The sequence below is a fragment of the Marmota marmota genome, unplaced genomic scaffold (genome assembly GCF_001458135.2).
Source record: "Marmota marmota marmota unplaced genomic scaffold, marMar, whole genome shotgun sequence".
NCBI classification, from domain to species: Eukaryota; Metazoa; Chordata; class Mammalia; order Rodentia; family Sciuridae; genus Marmota; species Marmota marmota.
Window position 1 is genome coordinate 1,641,624 of NW_025999924.1, and position 26,885 is coordinate 1,668,508.

Here is a 26,885-nt window from a genome sequence, read left to right on the forward strand (position 1 = left end):
AGCCTTACTAAACAGACATTTGATTTTTGTTTAAATAATATCTTGGTTTCTGGAATCACATTAGATTCTATAAGATCTCCTCTTATTTGAGATAACATTTTCCTGCATAATGCAGGAGAAACAGCCATCTTTAGACATTCCAGTTACTCTGAAGTTATTCACATACCATGTGGATTTCAGCTGCCCTCCCTGTATCCTCCTTTAAGTTAACAAGATAAACTTGGTTCAAGACCAATTCTACTACCCATTCAAGTTCAGAGTTCTTGCTGGGATTCCTGCTGCTGTCCAGGGATAATATCCTCCTGGGCTCCTCATGCTTCTGGTCACAGGGACTGCCTCTATCCCATAAACATATTCTAGGCACGAAACTCAGCTTTTTCCACTTTCAAAAACCTCCATTCACATCCACCTGGCATTTGGTGAACTTTGTCACTTTATTTAAGGGACCACAGCCATGGAGAGGACTCTCCTCATATAGATCACAACCTTTTACCTCTGGTTGGTCTCTCCCTGGCCTCTGCCTCTTGCCCACCCACTTCTCCTCACTCTCTTTTCTCTCCTCTCCCTCTCATGAGTATGACAGACTCCTCTCTAACTCAAACAGAGAAGTTTCATAACAATTTTTCTAGTTTAAATATACTCTCAGGTCTCACCCTCCACCTCATGTGACTTGCTAAAATATTTCTTTGAATGTACTCAGGCTCACTTTCAGAGGTATCTGAGGAGTGCACACTACCCTACCTCATTAGAAATAGATAACAGTCAGCCCATACGTTTCTGATCCAGTTCCTATGTTCATCCTGCACTTCCAAAACAGTGTGCTGGGGGCATCTCTTGGAACCCCATCCTCTAGCAGAGCAGAGCACCAGGAATGTACCCACAACTACTCAGAAGGCCACATCAGGGCTGTACATAGTGATGCTACCAACTCTAAAAGGCATTTTTATTTTATTGAAAGACAACACTCCTTGGTGCAAAAGCTTAGTAGTTAGTTTGTCCACATGCTACTCTCATCATCCACAAAGCAAACCTGTGGCTGAAGTCAGACTATTTAAACCTGCCCTTTTCTGAAACCCAAGTTTTCTTAACACACAGTCAATATTCTTGCAGCCAAGGAATTCTTATTTGCCACTAAGGAAGGAAAACAATAACAACAAAAAAAAATTCTCTGAATATTTGTGTCTCACCCAATTCCACAGATCACAAAGGATAAATGGATACACTCTCTTTGAACTTGGCTTCAGGTGTATGTCCATCAATCCAAGTAATCCTGGCTGCCAGAGGCTGCAGAATCCATCAACCTGGCCTCAATTCCAGCCCAGCATCTGAATCTGCTTACAATTCTTTCTTTTCCCCCCTACTTAAGCAGGGATAGTCAGGGTTCTCTATGTTTCCTTTCCTTCATGTCCCTTCTGACACTTGCCTTAGCCTCCAGTCCTCTTAAACTTGCACGTCGCTCCCTAGGACTCTAACACCAGATGGTATCCCATTATTTGACAAAAGCTCTCCAAAGAGTGAGAATATTGACTCTGAGTGTGAGGGCACTTGAGCTATGCAGTATCTCCAACTCATCTTAGCTGCCTAAAGTGCAGAAATATACCTCATGGAGCAGATATGTGCACATAATTATTCCTGCAAGATGCCAACATCCTCATCAGAAGCCACAGAGTCACGAGCCCTTGACACAGTCCTTGAAATAAAAAAATCATAACATCTTAATTTTTTCCCTGAGCCAAGAATTGGCCATTTTTGCTAGTTTTCAGGACTTTCTGTCAAGAAAATACATCTTTTCTGTGACCAAGCATTCCCCTGGGTCTATTTGGAAAAGGATATTCTAATGGGTACAATATTTGAATACTACCACATTTCCATTATACCTGCCTCATTATCTTACATGAATCTATCTGTCCTTTGTTTGGAAATGTGCTTATTGTGAAGTCTGGTAAATCTCAGGTGAAAATTGTAGATTTATGAGCTGTTCTCCAGTTCCTGTCTGCTCTTTCCTAAGGCCACAACCCCACAAGATCAGTCACTGGAACGTGTTTTGGTGTCAACTTTGAAATTCCGCTTTTTAAGAACATTTCATAATGAAACCTTGGAAATAGCATGTGGAGGTTTTCCTGATGACATACCCCAGAAGGTCACATGCTCTAATTTAGCTTTAAGGGACACTAATCATATTCAGCGTGTGAGTAGAGAGGCTTACAGTTGGAGATGACACCATCATTTGCATAGGATGTAAAAATGAAGGACCATTAATTTTATAGCATTAATTGAAGAGCAGAAGTGTTAGACCTCTATAATTATCTTCCGTGAATACATTTCAAAGACATCTCCACAAATGAGGCTTGTGCGTGTGCATGTGCGCAGGTATAGACACAAAGAGCAAAGCGAGGGCTCCACTTTGTCCCCCCTCAAGATGCATAGATTAGTATATCAAGTGAAAAGCTTAACTTAGATCTGAATTGCTTTCTCTGTGAGGAAACAAGAGGTGTGAATTCTAGGCTCCTAAGAGGATAGTTTTTCCCAGAAAGGGGGTCACCCCGCCTGCAAACCACATTTCAGAACTACTGAGATAGAGAACAGGGGAGGTGGCAGCTCTAGGAGATGGGCCATGTTCCCAAATGTCCTCCAGCACCCCCACCAGGACCTGGTGTCCTGCTCCTAGACTATCCTTCCTACACTCTGCATTTACCATTCCCATGTAGTCCCTACAGGCCAAACCCAGCTTAATAGCCGTGAGTCCAAATAAGTGATCACTCTGCAGTGTTAGTCACCGCAGTGGTTTATACTCCAAGGTCAGCACAGAAAGTAGCATTTCTAAGGATTTAAACAGAAGGTCAGAGGAATTATTTGAATGACATTAGTTTTGTAGCCCCCCCACCGACGCACAAAAAAAATCAAAGTAGAATAAAAAGCATGAATTTTTTGGAGGGTGGAGTTGGAGGGATTAGCAAGAAGCAACCCCAAAGAGAAACCAGTTCCATCATTACATCACAACACCACCAGGATCAGAAGCACTCTTTATGGTTCACCTTTGTTTCTGTCTGAGAGGTGAGGGGCAGATGGATGGGGGCATTGAGAACATAAGGTCTGGGCAAGAGTTGGTGCAGCCCAAGGTTTAACAGCTACTTGGGATTTTTGGTAATTATATTGACATGAAGGACTCATGACTTTAAAAAACATATGCGCGACATCTGAACCTTAGAGTCCCAGAACGTCCTGGGGGTATAATTTAGGGTTCCTGAGGGGCAGGTTGGGAGCCAGCAGTGTAAATCAAGTGAGGCATTAGCTAATGAGGTAACATGATGCATACACTCAGTTTAAATGTCCCTGTCTCTGGGGGCCCTGTGGGAGTGATAACCATGATGGGAATTCCAGGTACCATTACACACAGGTGGAGGAGGAACTTGGGAGCAAAGAGGCTTTTAAGATCTCATTCACTAGGGAATGTGGTCTAACTCTGTGAGAAGTTTCTCTAGGTATAAGAGTGACTCAAGATGGTGATGGCTTCCTCCAAATCCTTATGTACCTCCCAGCTCAATTTGCTCTTCATTTCATGCTTCATTTATTTGGTTTGATTCTATACTCTTTTTCATTTTATGACTTTTTTGAGGTGGATTTTGTGTACAGTAAACCTTGTATAGTTAAAGTGTACAGTTTGATGTGTTTGCACACACACACATACAATTGTGTGAGACCAAGATACCAAATATTTGTTACCTCCAAAAGTTTTTTTGTGTTCCTTTGCAATTCCTCCCTCCTTCTACCCTTGCCCCCAGCAATCACTGACGTGTTTTCTGTCACTGCAGTTTAATAGGCATTTTCTATAATTTTATATAAATGGAAACATGCACCATGAATCCTTCTTGAATTGTCAAGCTTTCCTTCCTTCCCTTCCTTGGTACTCTGCTAGAGACAGTGCTCTTAGCCTTCTGCTCCAAGATGATCCATGATGTGACAAGATATGTATGTTACAAAATGAACACTGGGCTTTGTATATAACCTTGTTCTGAGATATTCAAGGAACTATGTAGATAGGAGACCCTACCTTATTGGTAATACATTTTTTTAAAAAAAAGGAGTGTGATTTTATTTTTATTTTTTTGAAAGATGCACCAACTCTTATACTTTGCTCTTACTCTGGAATTGGAATTCCATGGATTTAAAGGAGCATTTTTTTTTCAAACAGTCCATGCACCTGCATGTGAAACCTCCTAACTTCATTTTATTACTTCAATAAAATGGCGCAGGGACTTTTTGTGTGGAATTGTAAACCTAGTTGATGCCACTGTGATACACCCGTGAGTGAGTGAGAATGACTTACTTCTTGCTTGTTTTTCTAACAGCCCCCGAGTTGAGGGAATTGGTTTAGATGACCTCTAAGGACCTCCGTTTCCCATGACTCATGTTAGCAGCTGAATGACTCACCCAAAGGTCACCACGGTAGTCACACCTGAAGCTCAAGTCTGCTTGATGTTTCAGGTGAGACTCCTTCAGTAGTAAGCACCAGAAACTTGACAGAAAGTAATGGAACTCAAACACAAAAACAGACAAGATTCAAGTGGTTGAAATTCCTGCAGTGGGCTGGATTGGATGCAGGGGCTTAAACATGTCAGTACCCAGACTCTCTCCTGCCTTGCAGTTCTGCCTTTCTTTGTGTTGAGTATGTTTTTGGGCAACTCTTTCTGCATGGTGACCCTACAGCAATTGTGGGCATACATCCTGCCACTTCAGGTCCAGGAGCTTCTCCACCGAGCATCCCAACCAAAGCCTGAGTTTTAATGCACTGACTTGGGTTGGGTGTCTACTCCAAAGCATGGGGATGGCATATTCTGGATGGTTCATGCTGTATTGTGCATTCATCCATGAATGAAGGTTAAGAGAGACTCATGGGCTGATGTGAGCAGAAACATCCATCCCCAGTGAAATCAAAATACTATTACCAAAAGAAAGAGGAATAGATCCTCAGTCCATAACAAAACGTTCCCACAAGAGTTGTCATTTTCTTATCGCGGCATTTGTGCCCAGCCAGACTGCGGCATCGCATGGTATAAAATTCCCGTGGGTCCTTAAGATACATTTTCTCTATCTACTTTTTTCTCAAGTATGGCCTTGTGCCCAACATTTTAAAAAAATTATAAGCAAGATTATTCTATACTTCCAGGACTGAAAAAACATGATCTCTCACTCAGGAATTCAAAGGTCCAAATAAAAGTACATTAACATCCCAGTGGGAATTTGGGTATCAGTGTACAGGGTGCTTGACTTCCTCGGGATTTATTTGCCTCACATGTGCAATAAGAATAAATAATTCTTTGCCTTTCAGATGTGGGGTTGGGGGTTCATGCAGATCATCTCTGGATATCCCAGATTCATCTGATTCTATTCATTATTTCACTTATACTGGCAGCTTGAAATAATAGATCATTCAAAATCAAAGTTTCATTATAATTGAAAAGGGAGGTAGCTTCACGTGGAATGGATGTTGTTCAAGCTTTGAACATCTTTCATATTTTAAGGCATTTCCTCACCTAGTGAATCTGCCATTCTCTAAATTGAAGCTGAAAATTCAGTTTCCAGCATCTACAAGCAAGAGCACAGTTATCTGGTAAGGACCTAGAATCAAGAACACTTTTATGAGATTTAGAAGAGAATGATGTGAAGAAAAAGATATTTAATAGGCTCTCTTCTAGGGACAGTGGTGGAGAGATGGCCATTTTTCATAAGTATGACAAAGGTTGTAGTAGAGGTGTCCTAACCCCAGTATCAGCCACGTGAGCTACAATGCTATGCTAGCACCAGCAACAGGAGGGTCTCCTCCTGCAGTTCAGAGAATGCACCACACCCTACACAGACCATTAGTGTTAGACATTATCTATGGTTTCATATTCTTTAAATCAATTTTTTCTGGCTCTCTGTGACCTACTTTCATATGGTTAATACATTACACACTTGCACATATTATCTAAAAGTGGGCTCTGTAGTTTGCAACTAAGAACACCTTGACCAATAAGAATTTGATCTCGGGAAGAGATTCAGGTCACAAATCCATAAAGAAATGAGCACCAATTATTGGTTTTCTCTTCTTTGGTGTAAAAATACAGTGAAAAGGGGCTGGGGATGTGGCTCAAGCGGTAGCGTGCTCGCCTGGCATGCGTGCGGCCCGGGTTTGATCCTCAGCACCACATACAAACAAAGATGGTGTGTCCGCCGAAAAAAAAATATATTAAAATTCCCCCCCCTCTTTAAAATAAATGCAGTGAAAAACCCAGATAGCATTCAAAACCAAACATTAGTACAGTATTTTAAATATTTTCCTGTGGTTACCTAGGATTGGGATCCTATGAATGTGAGACCTGGGGGATATAGTATTCAGAGGAATTCAAATGATATGAGTGACACTGATTTTTCAAGGTTACTTCTAACTGCATTGGATAGCTTAAATTCTCAGGCTATGAGAATAAGAGAAAAAGGGACCTCCTAGTCTGGCGTTAAACTATCACTTTCACATACAGAGCTAAAACCTGAGTTGATCCTGATGAGTTGCCAAATTACAGGGTCAGTTGAAATCATAGCCTTATCCTGTCTGTCAGAGTTAGGGCATGGCTAATAGAGAATAAAGAGACCTTGAGACTTTAAATAAAGATACATAAAAAGCTTTCAGAGGTTCAGAGAACCCTGAATTCCCATTGGCCCTATCACCTAGTCCATCATTAAGAAGCGACGAGACTTACAGGGTGGTGAAAACATCTACTGAAGTCCCAGCAATAGTGTCAGCTGGGCAGCAATGCCTTGTAAGTCTGGAGTGGTCTGTGTAGGGTGTGGTGCATTCTCTGAACCATGATACATTTATAGTACTCGTTTTCCTTCTGTAACCGAAGTGCATGGGATTCAGAACCAAAGGGTAGAAGTAGGAGAGATACTTCTCAACGTTGCATTTAGTGATGCTACTGCAATAGTCTTGCTTTTGATCTCTGCACTTCTGGGCACTGCCAAATTAAAGTCTTAGTTCCCAGGGGAAGAATGTGGCACTATGAACAGGGAATATTTCCCTTGAACTGGTAATAAGACTCTTTCTTGCTAAGAAGAGAATATTTTGGATTCTTCCATCACTGTTAAATCAGGCAATAAAGGGGTTTTCAGTGTTGACTGAGGCAATTGTTTCTGATTATCCAAGAAAAATAGAGATGGTTCTACTAATTTATTCAAGGAGAATTTCATGAATTGCCACATCTAGTAATAGAACTCAATGGGAGACTATAGCAACCACACACCAGAAAGACCACAAAGAGGTACATGAATGAAGCTTGTAAGTCACTGCCTCAGCTCATGCTGGTTAGGAAGACAAAAAGAGCATGGCATAGTCATGGAGGAAAATGTCATAAAAACCATCCATGTCCATAAGGTCACTTGTGGAAATGTCAGCACAGACACTCATTTAAAAAAATATTTATTTTTTAGATGGACACAATATCTTTATTTTATTTATTTTTATGTGGTGCTGAGGATCAAAGCCAGTGCTTTGCACATGCTAGGCAAGTGCTCTACTGCTGAGCCACAATCCCAGTCCCATCATTTTTATTCCTATACACACATTGACGATTCTTCCTTTTTCTTCTTTTCTTGCTTCCCTCCCATTTTATAGGGTACATGAGCAGGTACAGGGTAGTGCCTGGGTCATGGAACTTGAAGATGGGACTGTGACTGCAGAAGGAGAGCCTTCCACTGGTAGAAATCAAAGAGGGTCCTCCTTGTCCTCTTTTAGAGGAGAGGGCGAGTGCGCTTCTCTGTTGTGCAAGGAATAATTACATGATGTTAGATGGAAGCATTTTGTTCTTGTTCTTGTAGTTGGTGTTTAGGATTTTCATGTAGAAGAAGAATGATGGGCCAGCCAAAAAGCAGGTGCACTGGACATCCTTGATGTAGATCACCACTTACCTTCTGAACATCTTTTCAGGGTTTGAGAGATCTTCCACTTCCCCAAGGTAGAGTTTAGACAGTTGCTTACCCACGTGTCACTGCCATGGGACCAGATATGCTACAGATTTCATTTTGGAAGAAAATTCCACGAAAGAATGTGATGTTATGAGGAATGCACTCAGATCAGGGAGACCGAGACTCACTCAGCTCTCGGAGGCAGCAGAGCAAGAGGTTCTGGCCATGGTATCCCAGTCAATGTTGGCAGGGAGAGTTGTTGCATCTACCCCACGGCGCAGTCTGGCAGTGCAGCCTGGGCACTTTTTCTATCTGCAAACCCTCCTGGCTTGATTCCATGGATTTCTAGAAATTTCTTGAGACACCACAAATTCCTTACCAAACTGCTTCAACTAACTAGAGTGGGTTTGTTATTTGTAACTAAGGACCCTCACTGATCTCCAAAGAAGTTTCTCCTGTCACAGCCAGTACTAAAGAGCACAAAGAAGGGAATCTTCTTTTTCTGCAGATGTTGCCATATCCCAATTGTCCCCGGCTCAAAACTCTGAATACACATCAGGTAAAAGGAAGTGGTTCAACTTAATTCTTTACACAAAGGGACATTAGCACAGCTGTGGTTTGCTGAGAAAACTTAAGAGTGGCCCATAAAGGGAAAGCCCATCTGTTTGGGGACACTAAATCTGCTTGTAGTCCACAGGATATCACACACCAAAAGCAGGAACTCTAACTGCGAAGCCTAATTCTATAGACAAATTGTATTTGCCCCTTATGGCAGCCTAGTGGGATACAGCGCTTTGTGCAGGGGACTGTTCATTGGATTACTTCATGGCCATTATATGTTAACAGGTTTGCAATGTGGTTTTCCTAAATCTAAGTTGCATATTGGCATTGAAGAAAATTCTGAAACAGCTTATCCCACATGAAAACAGAATGTATTTTCATTTCAAAATTTAAGGAAAGTCCTTTAAAGGGACCTCAAGCTCTGTCGCCAAGAAGTATTTTTAATAAGCCAGAATTCTAAGTATGCTTAATTAAGTTGTCACCTATAAGATATTCATAATGATTGTGAATTTTTTTTTCGTAATTTGTGTTTTTAAAAATCATGGGAATGAATAGATGGCAGCAAAGTTGTCCAGTCCCTCAAAACTCATGTCATCCTGGGTTACTGAACTAAAAATTATGAGAATTATCAAAAGGATAGTTTGCTCCCTGACTACTCACGTACAAACTAGCTTTCCTTTATAGCCCATTTTAGTACAAATGCCCAACATCCCCCTGCTTTGCTGATACCATATGGTGTTGATGTAGGTTTATTTAGGCTCTGTGTTATCTGGGGAACTGAAAATTGACTGGGGAGTTAGGCAAACTCTTATCTCCTGCTGGCTTCTTTGCTTGCTTATGCTGCACTTTAAATAAATCACTCAACCTCTGAGCCTCCATTTTCCCATTTAGAGAATGGGATCCGTGATGTCTACTTTGCAGGCTCTTGGGGAGTGGGGAAAAGCCAAGTTTCTGTCGCTTCCTGGAAGGTGGGGAGCTCCTAGAAGGAGGGGAGCTACTCGAAGCAACTGCAGTAGTGGTGTTAGTGAGAAGACAGACACTGGCTCTCCCTCCATTCATCATTCAGAGCCCCAAATCAAGTGCTTGCCTTTTTTATGTTTCCTCCAGAGAATCTCCTTGTTATTTCTCTGGTATTAATTGATGGTGGGCTCCCAAATTCTGAATTCTCAAGGGGAGGAAGTGCATCCTGCTATGACACTACCTGTTTTCTTTTTCATTTGTTTTGTTTGTTTCCTCAGGGGAGGTGAGGAGAGACTTCAACTTTCGAGCAAATTGTATGAATTGCTAGGCATGTGCATGGAATGGTCAGGTTGAGCTCTACCTGCTTGCCTTCTCCACAGAGCTTTCCTTGTAGGAGATGTTTGGTCCAGAGATGAAGAACACGTCTTCTCTCATCCTGATGAGTTTGCCTGGGAGGCATGATGCCATCTATATTAGTGCAAGCAGAATTTCTGTAACAAAGAAGCCCAACCATATAGTGACCTTCTGAGAATATTCTTGGGTAAACAGTCCTGACATGAACAGGCTAGAAGAACAGCCGGCTCTTCTTCAGTGATTGGAGACCCATATCCCTCCCATTCTGGGTGTTCTTTCATGCCAAGTACAATTCTGCTCAACTCATATGGTGAAATGTCACTTTGGTCAATGTGGGAGGGGGAGCACTTGAGAACACTGGTCTACTTGGGTGGAGTCCCTAAATTAAGAGCACCTAGCAGGCTTGCAGGAGTCCAATGCTCCTATGTGCAGCATTCAGCCACTTTTTGTCAGCTGTCCAGCTCTTATTGGCTGTCACAGTGAGATGAGGTTGCAAAAGTATTCAGCAATGCTGAGTCTACACCAGCAGGAATATTCAGTTACTTCCCCTTGAGCAGTCTATTTTAATGAGAACTAAACAGTTCCCAGTTATTTCAGTCATGTTCAGCTCTCCTTGTACAGCTGCCCTTCTGGTCCACTTTGCCCACCACTGATTGTCCATGTCTCTCAACCCAGCTCCCTGGAAGGTGGAGATGAGTACATGATCCCCGCCAGGAGGGGGCTCTGGCTCTGGTGGGTGATTCCATGAGTGAAGGGTGACCACAGCAGTGGTGATAGTGCTCTCAGTAGAGGATGTGGGGAGAGCCATGAGCAAATAGAGAAGGGACACTTTCATAGGAAGGAGTGGCAAGTTTTCCCAAGGAGAAGGGGCATCTTATCAGCACAAGACTGTGGACAGAAGGAACCATTTCAGACTAGAGAGAGTAACATTCACAAAGCAGCAAAAAGAAAAAAGAAAAAAAAAGTGCCCCAGATCCTTAAAACACAATAAAACTCCAAGTGACTGAAGTGAAGAAGACAAGGGGACAGGTGATGAGAAACTGAAGCTGGAGAACTAGGGATGGTTCAGTTCCTTATAAGTCCTGATTTGTCTGGACTTGATCCTGACAACAATGAGAAACTATTGAGAAATTTTTTGAGGGTATGTCATGGACCTATTTTTGTTGTAGAAAAGATCAGTCACGGAACCACCATTTAACCCAGCTATCCCATTCCTCAATCTATACCCAAAGGACTTAAAAACAGCATACTGCAGGGACACAGCCACATCAATGTTTATAGCAGCACAATTCACAATAGCTAAACTGTGGAACCAACTTAGATGCCCTTCAATAGATGAATAATGGATAAAGAAAATGTGGTGTATATATACACAATGGAATGTTATTCAGCATTAAAAGAGAATAAAATCATGACATTTGCAGGTAAATGGATAAAGCTGGAGAATATAATGCTAAGTGAAATTAGCCAAAAAACCAAATGCTGAATGATTTCTCTGATTTAAGGATGTTAGTTCATAATATGCTGGGGGGGGGAGAGGATTAAATTAACCCTAGATAAGGCAAAGGGGAAAGGGGGAGGGAGAGGAAGGGAGGGGGAATAGGGGTAGAAAAAATGGGGGGATGTGATGGTCATCATTACCCTAAGTACATGTAAGAAGACACAAAGGATGTGACTCTACTTTGGGTACAACCCGAGATATGAAAAATTGTGCTCAGTATGTATAATATGATTTGTAGTTCATTCTGTTGTCATATATAACAAATCAAAATTAAAAATATCAGTCACAACCAAAATGAAGGGAAGTTCTTATATGTGTGGTCCCAGATCCACCAGCATCAAATTCATTTGGCATGTCAATTAAAATTGCAAAATCTTGGTCGCCATCTTATATTTGCTGAATCACAATCCCAAGGAATAAACCCCAATGAGCCTACTCACATATAAGGCATTCTCAAAGTGACGTTGATGCCTACTAGATACTTAAATGTCAGTGGCAGTAACATCTTAGTACTGAGGACCATATAATAGGACAACCACCTTTCGGGACACAAAAGGAGTTTCAGGTGCCGACAGATACTGGAGGGGAGGTGGGAAAGCTCTAATCCTTGGCATGGGAATTAGAGATCTCTGACTCTTTAAGCAAACTTTGACCCTGAGAAACAATTGCTGTGATTCCTTCCCCACAGACACAAACACAGAAAAGCCTGGTAGAAGAAGATAAGGAATAACTCTCCCTCCTCTGGGTAGGCCACAGACACTCAGGGAGCCTGTACACAGGATCAGGATGTGATGGGACTGATGCTGTGGAAACAGATCATACTCCAGGCCAGGAGAATTTGAGCTGAGAACATGGATGGGTGAGACATTGCACGTTGTGGCATTTTTTATTTGTTTGTTTTTTAACTAGTAAACTCAGTATTCATCCTGTGACTTAGAAAGTTGACACTGACAAGGACAGAAACATTTTGATTGGTGCATCTGCAGTCTGCCTGCACCGAAGAAAGGTCAAAGTGCTCCTCTTGGCTGGCCAGGCTTGGAATCAGTAAGCAGTATCTGTAGGACTGGAAGGCATCACGTGTTAAGACTGCTGAAGCCCGGAAGAGACCAGTCTAAGAGCAGAATTCTCTCCTGCAGCAGAAATCAACGTCACCTGCATTTTTGCTGGGGTGGTTGCTTTTATGTATTTTCCCTGTGGGTGGGTGGTTTTAGCACGCGCTGTAATTTTCCTTGGCTGAGTACCCAAAGCCGGTGGGGGGCAGACCCAGGAATAGAACCTAACCTTCTCACCACAGCCGACTACCCCCAAACTGCCCAGCTGCCACATACCACGAGTGACCTTTTCCTAAGACGTAGGAGGCCAGAAACAACTGGGAGGCTTTCCAGAATAGAGTTCTTCCCTGTATATGATATTCACTATACTCAGAACCTGGTTTAGGCTCAAATAATTCTTTGGAGTCCTGTATCAGGATGGTTAGCTATTTAAAAATAAATAACTAACCCTCCAAATTGCAATGACTTGACACAATGAAAGTTGCTCCCTCCTGTAAAGTTCAATGCAGGTGTTCTTGGTTGTCTATTGCTGGGGTGGGAAAGGGCTCACCTCCTTATAAAGGCTCAGCATGATAGGGCCTTACTGCCTTCAACCCTTAACTTTCAAGGTCACTGGGGACATTCCCCAGCCAGTCCGAAGGGAAGCATGGAGGATGGCAGTTTTGAAGTACAGGCCAGGAAGTACTGCACCCTGCTGCAATGAAACCACTTCCATGGTCACACCTAACTAAAAGAGAGGTTAGAAAATAAAGGAGAAACAAGTTATGGTAAGCAAGTAAGAAATTCCTGAAATCTGTGGATCAAAATGGGGGAGCTTCCAGGAATAGTTGTGGCAGAAGCCAGGCAACTCAGACCAGAGACTCATTTGTTACTTGCCATTTCTAATTTATTCATATGCTACCTATTTCATAAGCATCTTTTAAGCTCTTGTTGTGTATCAGGTACTGTGTGAAATCCTTTGAGGGAATTTGAGGCATACAAAACTTGGTCCCCCACCTCAAAGAGTTCGCAGAAAAATCAGAGAAAACTTTAAAAACAGCAACAAAGAATGAAGTAATTTCTGTAAGAGAAGAATTATACAAGCACACAGGGGAGGTTCACCTTCAAGGATAATTAAAGAACTTTCCAGAACAAAAAGACAATTTCAGATAGAGAACAGCATTGGAACTCATAAAGTTATAAAAGAATAGGGAGCATTCAGAAAATGGAATTTGGTGTACACAATGAGTAAAGCAAAGAGCGTGGAGAGAGACAGGGGAGGCAATGGTGGAGAGATCGTTAGAACTAGATTTTCAAAGGGTATGTGAACCTGCAGGATATTTTTGGCATTTACCCCTAAGCCAGTGATTTTCCCTTTCTCTGATTATTTCCTCCTTCACTGGTACCTGGTTCAAATGTGTCCTGTCTCTGAATATTCTGGAATAAAGCTATAGATGTGACTGGATTCAAGACGCAGGTTCTCACCATTCAGGCTAAGTGTCAAGTTAAAGCCTCAGGTTCTGCATGAGAGCATGATGGCAAAAGCAAACCTGGCCCTGTATTCTCTCAGGCTCAGGTTCAACAGTTCATCAAAGATCTGGGGTATCATTGGTTTAACGGGGCCCTCATATCCTGATTCCTAAACAATATTTATCTTGTTTCTAGCCAAGTGTCAGATTTATGCTGTACTTCTGATCTTGGGTTACTGGAAAGATGATTGCCCCAAAAGAAACCAAGGTACCTTACCAGGTGATGGGTGAATGGTCACTTACGCAAGAAAAAAGTCCACTACCCAGAATTCCACTGGGCAGACTTTCCAGTCGAACTGGCCTACTGCCAACATTCCAAAATATGCCTTGGACTTTCTAACAACATCTACTTTTATTAAAGCACATCCCTTTTTGGAGTTTTCCTAGCTGGTTCAAATCCTATCTTCTTTTAAAATAAAAGGGGGAAAATTCAAATCCATTTCCTTCACAAAGCCTGATGGATTGGTTCACTCCTTCCTGAAAACAATTATAACACTTTTTATCTACATAGCTCTTAAGGAAACAAATGTTCTGTACCTTCAAATGCTTGCTGTTAATGAGTACAGTTTCTGTGCAGCTTGACTCTAAATTCCTTGAGGGAAACCATGATATACTTCTTTATCTTCTCTTGATACTTAATTCATATTTCACTCAATATACATGTTCATATCTCACCTTGTTCTAAAATGAATTTAAGGTAGCTTGCAAAAATGCATAGGTACCACGAAGTAGAACAAAACTGAAAAAATAAGTGACTTTCTTTGGAGAGTCCAGTTACTCCACAAGAAATTTGACAGCTGTGAGACTGCCATGCTGTGAGGAAGCTAAACTTATCCAGTGGAGAGTGAACTGACCATTAGCCCTTTGCTTTCAACTATTCTTGTTCCTGCACCAGACATATAGACTACAAAAGCTGTTTCTGACATTCCAGACTAAGCTAAAGCCAATAGAGAAAAACAGGGGAATCTGGCTAATAGCCAGAAGTTAGGACTCAGAAATATGACACAGCCAAGCTTTCCCTGATGCATCCAGCATATCTGAGCCATGTTGTGGAGGCCTCAAACATGATGGGGTAGACACCTTCCAATGTGCTCTGATCATTCTTGAGGTGATTCATAAAATCTCATTCTAGGCACTGCACTTAGAAGGGCTTGCAAAGATGATAAATCTTGCTTCTAATCTTCACAGAATACAGAAGCCATTTTTTTCTTCTGATATTGCCCAGACTGGATTAAATGTAGCCCAAAACCTGGAAATGGTGTGCAGACAGGCTCCTGGATCAGCCATCTAGTGCTGGCTTGAGCAGGAAAAGGCTCCCCTAATACTCAGATAGGAAGATATTCCTCAGTGTTTTTTTCCTTGTCTCTCATTTCTGAACCTCCTAGAAGTTTCATGGTAGAAATAGTACAGGGGTTTACAGGAGCCAAAAAATCTGAGGGAGTGTTATCTTCCTTTCTGATCAGTGGATTTGCAGCACCAAAATGTGTGGCACCTATTCTTGCTTTCCTTTCTTTATCTGGACCTGGGCACAGCTGCAAGAAGTTTGTAAGCAAGTTGGGTAAATAAGGCCCCATCCTTCTGACTAGAGAATTAAAAGAGGAGTCCAGGTCAATAGAAAGTATCAAGGAGATCACAAAGGGAGAAAAGCCTGGAGGATGGCCCCACAATTGGTTTATGAACTCCTAAACTCACTCTTAATCTATTACATGTGAATTTGGCCCTAGATAGCATACCGGAACTTGAGAAAACTGAATTATGGAGTAGAACACTACTGAGGTCTCAGAGTGGCCAATGGATGGCATACATACAGGACAATTCTAAATGGAACTACAAGAACTTTGAAGCCAAAATCGGAATCAGAGCCCCCTAAAACTGGACTACCTGGCCTAAACCCAACCATAGAAATTGTTTACTAAAACAAAAATACCAGCGTTCTCCACAGGATTTCAAAAAGACCTACAGTTACACAACAAAATACTTAAAGTGTTCAGGACACAATCTACAAAATTACTCAGCATATAGAAAGCTAAGAAAATCCCATTCAATTCACATGATGTCGATCAATAGATGTCAATGATAAGATTAGAAAGATTTTATGCAGCTATCACAAAAATACACCAACAGGAAAGGATGAAACTCTCCAAGTGAATAGGAACATAAGTAGCTTCAGAAAAGAAACAGGAAATATAAACCTGGTGCAGTAGCCCAGGCTATAATCCCAACAACTAGAGGCTGAGGCAGGAGAATCAAAAGTTCAAGGTCAGCCTCTGTGACTTAGCAAGACCCCATCTCAAAAAGGGCTGAAGATATAGCGCCCCTAGGTTTGATCCCCCATCACACACGCACATGTGCATGCACACACACACACACACACACACACACGAGGAATAGAGAGAATTTAGAGTTGAAAAAGAAACCCTGAAATTCTAATACTCACTAAATGGGCTCAAGAGCAGAATGGAAATGAAAGAAGAAACAGTGAATGAGCTAGAGGTTAGACCAATAGAAATCATCTAATCTGCACATCAATGAGGGAGGGAAAATACTGGAAAAAAGAATAGGCCTCAAAAACTGTGTTAAAATATCTAAACATGTAATATTCCTGTCATCAGAGCTTTCAAAGGAGAGGAGAGAGAATACAGTGGGAAAAAATAACTTCACACACACACACCAAAAAAAAAAAAAAAAAAAACCTTCACAAAAATTGAGTGGAAAAGACAAGTCTACAGATTCAAGGAGTTCAGCAAACACAAATAAGATACATTTCTTTAAAAAGTGCATGCTCAGACACATCAAAACAAAACTAGTGAAAACAAAAGCAAAAGAAAATATCTCCACATTAGCTAGAGAAATGACAGCACATTTCTTGTCAAAAACTATAGAGACCAGAAGGAAGGGGCACAAGTTTTAAAATAATGAAAGAAAAACTCTCAAGCAGGAATTTTTATGCAGAAAGAATACACTTCAGAAAGGAAGGTAAAGTAAAGAAATTTTCAGGTAAAAGAAATCTGGAGAATTTGTTGCTAAGAGACTACTCTTAAAAAAAAATGTTAAAAGGCATTTTGTTTTCAGATAGAAAAGGAATGGTGCCGTAAGAAAACTTTCCAGATAAGAAATGAATAGAGAACAACAGACAGGGTAAATATCTCAGTGAATATAATGGATTATTATCCTTTGGGTTTTTTTTAATATATGTAGATACAATACACAAACAACTACCATATAAATGGGTAATGGCATAGAGGCCTATACAATGGTATTCCACTTGAAGTAGCAAAATACTGATTCTAAATAAACTGTGAAAGGCCTAAATATGTATAATGCAATCACTAAAAAACAGACACACAGTATAAGTACAAATGTCTCCCCTGATGTTTGACACAAAAAAACTATAGTAAAAGTAAATCAAATTATGCAATATATGAAAAAATATAACATGCAAAAATCATCATTTTCTATTTGTTGGCAAAGTACAATTAGAAATAGAATTTTTTAAAAGCAATGCCTTTTATAATATCTCAAAATAATAAAATACTCAGGTATAAATTTAGCAAAACATTTGCAGGATCTGTATGCTAAAAACTACAAAACCCTGATGCATAAAAATAAAGAAACCTAAATGTTTAGAAAGATATACTATATCATGGGAAGAGTCACAATACTAAAGATGGCAATTCTCCCCAAATGGATTGACTGATATTATGTAATTCCAGTCAAAATCCAAACAGGAATTTTGTATATATAGATAAACTGTTTCTAAAATTCATATGGAAAGGCAATGGAACTAAAGAAAAGCCAAAAGGATTTTGAAAAAGAATCGAGGTGGGGGGAAATATACCACCTGATTTCAACAATTATGATAAAGTTTTGGTAATCATATAATCTGAAATTGGTGAAGGAATAAATACATAATTCAATGAAGCAAAATAGAGACTTCAGATAGAGAGCCATATAAATATACCAATTGCTGACAAGTACACAGAAATTAATTTAGAAGGATAACCATTTCAATGAATGGTTAAATTATTGGGTGACCCTATACAAAAAGTAAAAATAAAAAAGGAACCTTGAGACAAACCTCACAACTTCAAGGTTTGTTCAAAAATTAACTCAAAATGGATCACAGATCTAAATCTAAAATATTTTAAAATAAAAATGTCAAATGAAAATATAGGAGAAAATTTTCATGAACCACAGTTAAGCAAAGAGTTTTTGACATCTCATGAAAAGCATACCATTAAAATTAATAAATTTTACCTGATCAAAATTCAAAAAACTTCAGCAAAAATGCTGCAAGAGTTATGAGAAACAAACTATGAGAATATTTTCAAATCACATATCTGACACAGGACTTGTGTTAAAGATACATAAATAATTTTCAAAACCCAAAAACAAACAAATAATTAAAAACAAACAATTATAAAATAGACAAAAACTTGAACAAACACTGAACCTTTGAGGGAGATGTAAATTAAAACCATGTGTTATGGTTTGGATCTGGAATGTGTCCCAAAGGCTCATGTGTAAAAGTTTGGTCCCCAATGTAGCAATGTTCAGAGGTGGGACTTTGGGGAATTGTTTGGATCATGAAGGCTCTAACTTCATCTATGAGTTAATCCATTGATTGATTCATAACTGAATGGACTATTGGGAGATGGAGGAAACTGTAAGAAGAGGGACTTAGTTGAAAGAAGTGAGTCCTTGGGGATGTGCCCTTAAGACTATATCTTGTCCCCAGCCCCTTCTTCTCTATTTGCTTCCCAGCAGTCATGAGGGGATCAGCTCCATTCTACAATGCCCTCTCTACCTTGATGCTCTGCCTTACCATAGGCCCATAATATTTGGAGTCAGCTCCATGGACTAAACCCCTGAAACCATGAGCCAAAATAAATCTTTCCTCCTGTAAGATGTTTTTCTCAGGTATTTTGTCACAGTGACAAAAATCTGACTAATACATTATGACAAACCACAGCATGTCTATTAGAATGGTTTAAGAGTACAATTTCAAGGGCTGGTGAGGATGAGAAGCAACTAAGTCTCACACATTGCTGGTGGGAAAGTAAAATATCACAGCCACTCTGGAAAACAATTTGATAATTTCTTATAAGAATCAATCTACATGTACTCCATGTGCTAGTAATTTTCTTTTAAATGCACTTTAGTGGATTAATGAATAAACAGAGGTACATCTTTACAAAGGATATTATTCAGTTTTAAAAAGGAACAGACTTAGATGAACCTCAAAGATGTATTAAGTGAAAAGAACCAATCTCTAAAGGTGACACACTGTATGATTCTATACATGTGATATTCTTGACAAGTCAAAAGTGTGGTGATGGAGAACATGTCAGTGGTGCCATTGGTTTGGGTAGGGTGAAGGGTATGATGACAAAGGGAAAGCACAAGGGACCTTGTAGGGGTGATAAATCTGCCCTGAATCCTGACAGTGGTGGTGGTCACATAAATCAGTACATGGATTAAAACACACAGACCTGTATACCAAATTTGCAAATTTGCATTATGTTATTTTTTAAATAACATTTTAAAAGAGTGAGATGAAAAAATATTACACCTAGACAAGCATCTATAAACAAAAATTTTTTTAAAAAAGGAAAAACCAGAGAGCATGAAGGAACAGGTGATCTGAGAAATCTATGAGAGAAAAAAATTTTGCTTTTAACATATCCAGAGTGTGACTGTGAAGGGACCCAGCAGCCTGTGCCAGACTATTCTCTTTTCTAGGGGCCTTTCCCAGCCGCAAACCACAAACTCTTACGTGCTGAAAGCTGCTGTTAGAATGGATGGAGGGATGTGTATGCTGACAGCTTGATGCAGATATTAACTACTTCTTTCTTTTCTTTTTTTCTTTCTTTTTTTTAAAAAATTTGTGGTACTGGGTATTAAATCTGGGGATGCTTTACCAATGAGCTATATCCCCAGTCCTTTCTATTTTTTGAAACAGAATCTTACTAAGTTGCCAAGCATTTTGTGAAGTTGCTGAGGTTGGCCTTGACAAATGTGACTTCTATGAAAGCTGGAGTAGGTGTTGTTTTCATTTTGTGAAGGAAAAAACAAAGACTTCATTTTGTGGAGGTTAAGAGATTGGCTAAAGTCAAGCAGCTGGGAAAAATGCACAGGTGGGGACCCAGAATTTCTGGTTTGTGCTCTTTGATCACTCATTCATCCATTCATCTAAACACATTTATTGAGTGCCTATTATATGACAAGGGACTATGGTCTCCAATTGTTCAAATTCCATCTGATAGAAAATAAAGAGACACATGCATAGATCTTCAGAACAAGGAGCTGTGTGATAAAGGCCCTAGGTGTGGTAAGAAAAATAAGTGACACTAGGATTACACTAGTTTTCAACAGATCAGGGAAGACCCCTAGAGGAGATGAGCTTTGATCTGGTTATTGAAAGTGGGAGAGAATTTTGAAAATTTGATATTGAGGGAGAGACATGGTCCAAATAAATTCAAAGTCTGTGTGGTGGCTGGTCTCCCAGATAGCCCCTAACAGTTGTTGCTTCTTGGTATTCATGTCCGGTGGAGTTTATTTCCATTCTGAATCAAGGCTGTGCTATTTGAGAATATGGCAGAGGTGACAGTGACATGTGACTTACATGTTTTCTGTTGAATCATTCATTGTGGGAAAAGTCAACCACCATGTCATGGGGTCTCTCTCAAGCTGCCCTACAGAGAGGTGTACTTGCAGAGGAACTGAACCCTCTTGCCTATAGCCAGCATCAACTTGATATCCACATGAGTGAGCCACCTCGGGAGTGGACCCTCCAGGCTCAGTTTTCAGATGACTACAAATCTCAGAAGATATCTCACTGCAACCCCATGAGAAGCCCCAAGCCCAAATCATTCAACCAAGTTGCTACCCAAATTCCTGACCCACAGAAACCACGAGAGATGACTAATTATTGCACTTTCAAGCCACTGAGTTTTGGGGTGATTTTTACATAGCATTAGGTAACAATGAAATATGTGAGCCAACTTGCAGGAAAAAAAAGCAAACATAAGACAAGCTCAAAAGAAAGACTTCTCAGACCAGGAAGGTGAAGTTTCCAGCAAACTGGGTATGAGATAGAAAAGACACAAACAGAGGCAATGGCAGGAAGATTGAGAAAAGTAGACAGGGGGAAAGGTGTCTTGGAGAAAGAATTCCCTAAATACCCTGGAGTTGTACTTCTGAACAATTAGTGGTTATTTCTACTAACATTAATGATTCTGCTAATAGCATTCCAAATATCTTAGGTATTGCAGAGCAAGTGGTTTCCTTTATACCTTACTTTTTGTGCTGCCAAATATGGGATAGTCACTCACCATACTCATTTCCCTTTTCCCCAGACACAACACTAAATCACATCTTTAACTTCCTTTCCTGCTGGTATGTTTGTGCGGTTGCACTCTGGAATATAAGTAGCAGTGGTGTACAGCCCATAAAACCTCCCACAGGGTCCTTTACCCTGTCTCTTCACCACTGTGCTGACTCCCTGCAGGGAATGGGAGGATCTCAAGGCTGGAAGATCAACAAGGTAAAAGACCATGGATCCCCAAATTATCTCACAGAATGTCCCCTGCAAAGTAGCTGCATTCAGCAATTATGTGAACAAGAAATAAATTTTTATTGTGTGAAAAAAATAAATAACTGGAGTTATTGGGACAGTATAAAGCAAGTGTAGAGAAAAATGAGATGGAACAAAGAGTGAGCCCAGCACACACACATGTACGTGAGGTACCGGGTAGTTTTGTGAGAGAGAAGCCACAGCATTATGATCTAGGAGACAAGGCAAAAACGGAAACCTGACCAGTGACATGATTCACAGAGACCATGAAATTTTTAAAAGGAAGAAAGGAAAAAGTTGGACTTTTTTCCAACTTTTGGAAAAAAGAAGTGTGACTATTTCCAATAATGAAATTAAATAGAAGTTTCCTCATTGAGTCCTCATAAAAGACACAGCATAATATAGTGATGTCCTATAAAAAATCCTAGCAGCTAATACAACATTTCTTATTATATCCTTCAATGAAGGATAAAATAAGTGATAAAACAACATAATAAAATCATGGGGGGTGGGAAACACAATACTTTGTGGCTGAATTAGTTCTCCGTTAGTCCAATTGTACCTAATAACAAATGTAAATAAATTGTGAATCTCTTAGATAATCCACCTCAATGAGTAATAGATGTTTGGCAAGTATATTTTGGTTAATTGATTCACTAGCAATTATTTATATTTTTGAGGGTGGGAAAATGAGTAGGAAAGGAGGCCCAAATGTCCTGAGGTGATTGTCCTATGCCTCTACATTACCTGTCTAACCCTATCTGGCTACTTGGGGCTGCCAGGGTGTTTCATCAGCTCATGTGTGTTGCTGTATTTTCTCAGTGCATTTTCCTGGGGCAGTGTAATTAGGAACACTGACTAGAGAATAAGGGAGGAAGAATAATCGAGTATAAGTACAATTGTAAAAAGTCATTATGACATGCTTTCAAAGCCAGTAATTACCACTCTTGCTTATCATGCAAATCACTATTAGTATTTTTATTTAAACTACAACTGTGTTTTGTTACTTGACACAAAAGCTTTTGAGAAAGACCTAACATCTGCCCACAATTGGATTCCTTTCCAAGCATTCCTTGGAAGAAGAGGAAAAGGACACGAATGTCAAGAGGGTAATTTAACGCTTGTAGTTAAAACTTTGTAAAGGACCCATTGTGAGGGGGAAAAGCCCAAGGGGATGAATTATGAAATATGCACAATAATTTCTGGTTGTCCCTTTAAAGCAAATCTAGAGATTTGTCTCTATAGTGAGAAGCTTCAAAATTGGTCTTTTACAAAACTAAAAAGGTTATATAACATACTGGGAAATCAAGGGTCTTTTGAAGAACAGTCAAGAATTGAGAATGGCTGGCTGGGGAAAGGAAGATGGAAGTAAATAGAGGAGATCTCTGGTCCCAGAGACTTGGAAGACTGATTTAGTAACAGTGGTTAGTGAATATTGCCAGTTTTACTGAGCATTGAAAGAAAAGTAGAGAAACCTGTTCATTGGGGGCTGGTGGAAATTGTATTGTAGTAGTAGCTTGTAATCTTTGGATACAGGATGTGGCAGGAGAAGGATGACTGGAATTAAATGCATTTAAAATATGAGTTGTTCACCGTGTATAGTGATCGCCATTTAGATTCCCCTAGAGTCAGGCAAACTAGCTGTGGATCTGACAACAAGATAGATAAATTATTATCCTGACAACTCAAAATCTGGCAAAAGCTGGAGAATTCCAGTGGTAATGACAGAAACAGGTCAGGCTCGAATTGAGCCAGAGCTAAGTAACAAATATTTCTAGTACTTTTATGCAAAACACTACTCAACCTTTCCCCTTTGAGTTCAGTGAAGCTTAGAAACAATACGAAACAGTATTTATATGACTTTGGAAGGATTTGGGATGGCCACAAGCATGCCTGAAATCAGAAGAATCAATGGGTAAAGATGGGTTTATGTCAATATTCTTTTAACTGCTGCTGTAATCTTAGACTTCAGGTTCTCCATTCAGAGTGACATAAACCTAATCACCTTTCCCAGCCTTGAAAATATTTCTCCTCCTTCAGACTCCAAGGTGACTTCTACCTCCATCTACTAAGCTGTTCTATTCACTCCTAAGACAATACTAAATGCTTCTTGCCCCATAGGTACAGCAGACACCTGCATTGCCTACTCAGCATTAATTCCATCTTTTTTCTTACACAAAACTCCAAATTTGCTCGGCAAATCATCCTCTTCCACCTGGCTGTATGCTTCTGTGGACGTCAGGGCAATCCCATTCCTCTTGTGAGTTCTTGCTTAGGAATAAGCCTGTTCTACTGTTCTATGCACTAACATGTGAGGAAGAATCCATTGGGGAATTAAAGGAAAGGATTCTCAGCTTTGAAGAAGAGATACATGGGGGAAAGGAGTCACTCTGCCATGGCTGTGTGTGCTTAATACTGGGATACCAGTCTTGCAAGGGTACAAGTCTAGGAAATGTCAACTGAATAACAATAGCAGAGTAAAAAGATTGAAAGAACGAGCATCTTTGATGCCATCAGTGCCACTGAATCAGCCAACTGGAGCTCTCTATTCTAGGACTTTAAATAGTCTCATTGTTTAAGCAATTTTTTTAAGAGAGAGAGAGAGAATTTTTTTAATATTTATTTTTTAGTTTTCGGTGGACACTATTTTATTTGTATGTGGTGCTGAGGATCGAACCCAGTGCCCCGGGCATGCCAGGCAAATGCATTACCGCTTGAGCCACATCCCCAGCCCTTTTTGACTTGAGCAATTTTGACTTGAGCTTTCTACTACTTGCAGCTGGAATTATGATAACTGATAAAATAAGGATTTGTGTACTTATACTCATTGCATACCACAGTAAACATATTTGTTATTACCCACAGAACTTGCAGTATACCAGGCGTCAATGAATGGTGGCTCCCTAAAGAGAGAAATGCATGGGTAAAAACAAAGATGTGCTCTACATCTTAACCCTACCTGCATTCCCTGGCTTTGCCAATTGCATCAATATCCACCCAGGTGTGTAAGCCAGAACTCACTTCTAGATTCCTCCCTAGTTCTCTCTTCTCCTAGCCAATCCATCTTCATGTTCTATTCATTCTGCCTTCTAGACACTTTCCAAATTCACTTATTTTTATCTCCCTTACCATTTTGTTTAAAGCTACTATTTCTTAATTGCACCACTACTACAGTAACCTCTATCTAGCTTCCTAGACTTTTAAAAATCTGTTCTATGTACTGCAATCAAAGGGAATCTTTTCAAAATTCTAAATTCCCCCACTTCCCCTTCCATATTTGATTAAAGGATAAAGAAAATTATTCTGAGATTCATTAGGTGCCCATAGGCTTGCATGGTCTGTGCCTGTTAGTCTACCTCTTGCCCTTGCTGCTCTAGCAGGACAAGCCTGCTATTGATTTCTTGAATGTGCTTTGCTTTGCTTGTGTTCTGTATGCTTAGCAGAGTCTTCCCACCAGAACCCCTACATAATCACGTTGTCTGTGTATTTCATTCTCCATTTTCCAGCTCAGTCTTGCCTTTCCCAGTTGGCTGGGTCTCCCTGCTGTACCCTTTGCTAATGCTGTGTACTTCTCAGCTGGAATGACCATCCAAACTGGTACACTTGAGAGCGGCTGGGAGTACTATTAATAATTACACTGGAACAATATATATAAACAGATATTGTCCTGGGCTGACAGAATGTTTGGTTATCCTTTTCTTAATACTTACCATGTTGTAATTTTTGTTCATTAGTTTATTCATTAGCATCTGCTTCCCCCACATCTCTATGTGGGCAGGGACCGTGTCTTTCTTTCAGCTCACCATCATAATCTCCATGCCAAGTCTGTTCAATAAAAGACAAAAATAATTGTTGGAAGAATATAAGAATGAATGAATACAATGACTCAATTCACATTTTTCTTCTCTATTATTTTTTTCCTTAGACTGGTATTGATTATAATGCTATGCAATATTCTGACTCCTAGTTTTTTTTGATATCTGATCGTTTGGCGCAGAATTGCTTTATAAGTGACTGATGTAGTGAGCAGGTATCTATGAACACCTATTATGTGCTAACCATAATTCTAGGGATTCAAGGGATAAAACAGCAGACAAGACACAGTTCCTGCCCTTGAGAAATTCACAGTCCCATAAGGGAGATACCTGAAGTCTACTAGGATTCTAGATCCATTTCTGTCCCATGAGTAGCCAATCAGGGATTGCTGTGGACCTGAAAGAAACTGTGACTTTTTCTCATTTCTTTCTCAGCTTTGTCATTTTCCCTAGTTCATTTCCAAGATCAGTGCCCTGATGTTTCCCATTTCTTAGTAAAAAGTTCCAGGAAACATTTGAATACTTTGTGGTATTTTCAGATTATGTTAATATATTTAAAATGATATTAGTGAATATGAACTTACAAGACATAAATGGAAATACCAAGGTGCCTGAACTTAAGAGCTATAGGCATAGGATCTGACCACAAAACTTTCCCCATGGGTGGTTTATCAAATTCAGTAATAATTAATTGTATGGGTTTTGATACACAATCAGGCCAGATATGAGGCCAGGGGTCCTGTGAGAGAGACACTAAATGGAGACCTCACACCCCTTCCTGAAACTATAATTTTCAAAGGGATATGGCATCAGTAATTAGGGACATAGAAAAAAAAAGGATCTGCCCACCTTCAGAGGGAAAAGATGAATTTGGTATTTTAGACCACAGAAAAGGAAAAAAATCTATTTCTAGCGAAATGAAAATCACAGGCCTTGGCCTGGTGTTGTGTTAAAGTTAAAATGCATACTTCTATAATGGTTTAGGAACTGTCAAAATGAGAAATTTACATAAAAATTAATCCTGGGACAATTATATCACTGGAGTACCCAGTGGCAGTAAACAGAAAACCATTCTGGAGCGACACTTCCTCAGCCTCTTTGAACAGGACTTCTGTAGGAAGTTTTCCATTGAAGATGACCTGTAATCCAAGATATAGGCAAAAACAGAAGGACAGGAACCCAGAAATCTGTGATAATAGAAGTTTTATCTGGAAAAGATGATGTCTTGAGCAGAATCTTCTGGAAACAGATTCTAAGATGGACATTTGCATGTAGGAGATTTTCTGGAGAATGCTATAGGGAACACCTTTGAAGAAATTAAAGAAGTAGGATGAGTCGGGAGAAGATTCAGTGATACAGTCACAGCAGATGCCCCAGCTTAGCCTGCAGGGATCTCTGGAGCTAAGATGGCTCTTAAGAATAACCCCCATCAGGCTAGGCCTTTATGCCCCAATATCAGTCATTAGAACACACTGATCCAAGGGAAGAAGTCATAAACTTGGGAAAGATGGCTCTTTTTGGCCAAAAACCATTTCCAGAGAGATCCAGAATTGGCCATTAGCAGCCAATGCACATGGCAGCAGGGAAATAGGGGCCCTGGTCCTGAAAATGTGGGTGGGT

At 40.1% G+C, this 26,885-nt stretch overlaps 1 long non-coding RNA gene across 3 annotated transcripts in view; it reads right to left on the reverse strand.

Moving 5' to 3' along the window:
- LOC125615749 overlaps positions 1-26,885 on the reverse strand; it is a 104,616-nt gene that overhangs the window by 11,296 nt on the left and 66,435 nt on the right. For 2 of the 3 annotated variants that reach the window (XR_007346333.1, XR_007346331.1), the window contains exon 4: positions 25,161-25,275. This is a non-coding gene — a long non-coding RNA (uncharacterized LOC125615749). Of the gene's footprint in view, positions 1-7,478; positions 9,951-25,160; positions 25,276-26,885 lie in introns of those variants that run through there. The other variant, XR_007346332.1, reaches the window with a different exon arrangement.